Consider the following 4,158-nt stretch of genomic DNA (forward strand, 5'->3'; position numbering starts at 1 on the left):
TTAAGGACAAAGGAGGGAATTAATATGTGAAACTAAATGAAGTGGATGATATCCTGCATGAAGACTTTGCTTTGGTCCTCATAGATGATGGTAAGATTAGGGAGGGCTATATTATGAAGAAGGTGGTTTTGGGTGTTTTGAAAGCTCTTCAGGTAACTGAGACCCCAGAGCCTGAAGGGGTCTATTCCAGGATACTGAAGGGGGCAAGGGAGATCATCACTGGGGCCTTCACAGAGATCTTTGTATCCCCTTTAGCCACAGGTGAGAATAGTCAATGTTATTCTTTTCTGGAAGAAGGGCAACAGGGAAAATCCTGGAAATTATAGGGCATTGACCTTATCAGTGGTAGGAGATTATGGGAGACGATTCTTATGGAAAGGAGTTGCTTGCATTTGGAGAAGAATGGACTTATTGGGGGTAGTCAGCAAGGTTTCATGTGGGGGAGGAGGTTCTCTCTCAGAAATGAGTTTTTTGAGGTAGAGAAAAAGGTGATTGATGAGGTTATGGCAATCAATGTTGTCGACTTGAACTTTATTCATGTATTTGGCAATGCACCTTGTGGTAGGCCAGTCCAGAAGATTAAATTACATGGGATCCATGGTGTGTTGGCAAGTTGGATATTATATTGGTTTGCCCGATGAAGACAGAGGTAGTTGGGGAGGTGCATTTTTCTGGCTGTAGGTCTGTGGACAGTAATGTTCTGCAAGGATCAATGCTGGGACTTCTGTTGTTTGTCAATGTACAGATAAATGGTTTGGATGAAACTGTTGATTGTCAGATTAGTACATTTACAGCAGATGCGACAACTGATAGAGCTGTGAATCATGAAGAGAGACATCAAAATATGCAGCTGGATATCGATCCGTTGGAAAGTTGGTTGGAGAAATAGCAGATGGAGTTTAATTTAGACAAGTGTGAGATGATGCATTTTAGGAGATGCAAACGCAAGAGGAAAGTATACGGTAAATGGCAGGACCTTTACGAGCATTGATACACAGAGGGATTTACAGCTCACTCTCAGTGGCAACAGATGTGGATAAGATGGTAAAGAAGGCATACAGCATGCTTGTCTTCATCACTCAGGGCACTGTGAATAAAAGTTGACAAGCCATGTCTCACATGTCACAAATGTATAATCCTTTGATGAGGTCACGTTCAGACTATTGTGTGCAGTTCTGGTCTCTCCACTACAGGAAGGACGTGGAGACTTTGGAGAGGGTGCAGAAGAGGTTTATCAGGATGTTATCTGGACTGTGATGTATCTGTTATGAAGGAGAGAGTGGTAAAACAGGGATTGTTTTTGCTCGAGCATTGACGGCTGAGGGGTGACCTGAGGGAAGAATATAATATTATGAGAGGCAGGGACAGAGTGGATCGTCGGAGTCTCTTACCCGGGGTGGAAATGACAAATACAAGGTAGCACAGGTGTAGGATGAGAGGGGGAAAGTTGAAAGGAGGTGTACGAAGAAAATCTTTTGCACAGATGGTGGTAGGTGCCAGGAACACACTGCCGGGGAAGTGGTAGAAGGCATTTGAACTGACACGTGAGCAGGAAAGAAACGGAGGGGATACATGTACAAGCAGATGGGATTAGTCTAGAAAAGCATCATGGTCACCACAAACATGATGGCTGAAGGGCCTGTTTCTGTGCATTACTGTGCTTTGGGGTGGGTCGGTGGCACAGTGGTTAGCATTGCTGCCTCACAGTACCAGGGACCCAGGTTCAATTCCAGCCTTAGGCAACTGTCTGTGTGGAGTTTGCACATTCTCCCCATGTCTGCGTGGGCTTCCTCCAGGTGCTCCGGTTTCCTCCCACAGTCCAAAGATGTGCAGTGTAGGTGGATTGCCCATAGTGTTCAGGGATGTATGGGTTATAGGGGAATGTGTCTAGGCGGGATGCTCTGAGGTTTGGTGTGGATTTGTTGGGCTGAAGGGCCTGTTTCCACATTGTAGGGATTCTATGTTTTTTCTTCTGTTTAGCTGAGGAGAGTGAGATTGATTTATAAGAGGAAGAGTGGGTTTGAGAAATCAGGCTTATTGAAAAAGTAACAAAATATTGATGAAGAGAATATGATAGATATTGTTTCAAAAACAATCTTTATCTTGCACGTAAAAGGTTCCTATTTAAAATTGCTATGGAGTGAAACTGAAACTTCCTGTGTGGGATGGCACAAATTGATTGCAGTAGGACAATTAGAATGAGCAGACAAGGAATAGATAGAATTAATCACAGAAATGTAAAGTGATGCATTATGGGGGGAAGATTAGGGAGAGACAATAGATTGGAGAAGCTAAGGTTGATCTTCTTGGAGCAGGAGAGGCCAACAGGAGATTCAATGGAGGTATAAAAAATTATGATGTATCTATAGGTCTCTGTAGATTTGGGTAGAGAATTCACAATTGGAGTTAATCTGGACAACACAAGGTTATAAATTTTAGAAGGTGTGAATTATACAATAAACAGTAAAAGCTTTTGAAGTATTGGTGTAGAGAGGGATCGGGACATACAGGTCCGCAGATCCAGAAAGTAGCAACACAGGTGGATAAGATGTTTAAGAAGACATGCAGCTTGCCTTCACTGGCCAGGACATCAAATTTAAAATTGATAAGTTATGTTACAGCTGTGCAAAACGTTAATTTATCTACATGTGGAATATTGTGTGCAGTTCTGCATGCCACACTAGCAGAAGGACTTGGGTGCTTTGGAAATGGTACAGAGAAAGCTTACCAAAATGTTGCCTGAGCTGGAAGGTTTTATAAATGAGGAGAGTTTGGATAAACTTGGATTGTTTTCTCTGGAAGGGTCGAGGTTGGGCATGATAGAGTTCAACAAAATTATGAAAAGCATAGATAGGTTTGGACAGTCAGAGGTTGTTACCTCACAGGGGAAAGGTCAGCTACAAGACGGCATATGTTCATGGTGAGAGGGAGAAAGTTGAGAAAAGTGCAGGAAAAGTTCTAACTCAGACGGTGGTGGGTGCCTGGAATGCATTGCCAGTGGAGGTGGTGGAAGCAGACATGTTAGCAACGTTTGAGGCGCATCTTGATAGACACAAAACTGTGAGACAAACAGAGGGATAGATATCACATATGGATAATAAGTAGTGGGTCTAAGTAAGGATGAGGAGTCGACACAGGCTTGGTGGGCTTAAGAGCATGTTCCTGTGCTGTATTGTACTGCATTGTATTTAAATGTTGTTAATAAGGTGGACAAAGAAAAGCTGTGTCTATGACCAGGGAGCACGATCCACACATTCCATGTTTGTCAAATTCTAGGGAGGACAAAAGCAATTACACAGCAAAGGGTAAATACCTGAGATTTCAAACTTCATCAACATAAATCACACAAAGTGTCTCATCTTAAATCCCAACTTGATGATAACCAAGATAGCAGGAACTGCAGATGCTGGAGAATCTGAGGTAACAAGGTGTGGAGATGGATGAACACAGCAGGCCAAGCATCATCAGTGTTGCTTGGCCTGCTGTGTTCATCCAGCTGTACACCTTGTTATCTTGGATTATAACCAAACTTGGGCCTTCTTCTCTGGGATCACAAGATAAATTTGACAGTCTCATCCAGGAATACATATCACTCAGCCACCATTGCCCTGAGTGCTGAGTGACTCTGAATTTATTGGTAACATTCTGGGCATGACTTTACTCTCCTGTAATGTATCATATCTACATCAGCTCAACACCCAGTCACAAAGATCCTTGAATGGCAGCCCCATACTGCAGCATGTGTGTGTCTAGGAAGGCAACACAGTCCTCAAACTCCCACTTGCTGCTTTGTCAGCACAGCATCTGTCCTGTCATGTTGATCGAAACTTATTCATTCAATTTGTTAATTTTATTAATTTTTGTTCTATTTCTTGACAGTTCAAAGCTACCAATTTACCAGAAAGGCAATTAACATAATAATGAGTACTCTCTTTTTGAAAACCCTGAGATAATGTTCCTGTCTTCTGTCATTGAGATTTGAGATCCCTTAGAAGGAGATACAATTATATTTATTAACTGGAGCCAGAGATATCAGTATTTAGAGTCCAATGGATTGATGTGTCAGCTTTCAGGTGATGTACAGTATGAACAGTCGGGCTTTAAAACTCTCTGGTGAATATTAAACTTACTCTCCTTTAACTGTGAAATTTCAGTCTG

Source organism: Stegostoma tigrinum, chromosome 35, assembly GCF_030684315.1.
Source record: "Stegostoma tigrinum isolate sSteTig4 chromosome 35, sSteTig4.hap1, whole genome shotgun sequence".
Lineage (NCBI taxonomy): Eukaryota > Metazoa > Chordata > Chondrichthyes > Orectolobiformes > Stegostomatidae > Stegostoma > Stegostoma tigrinum.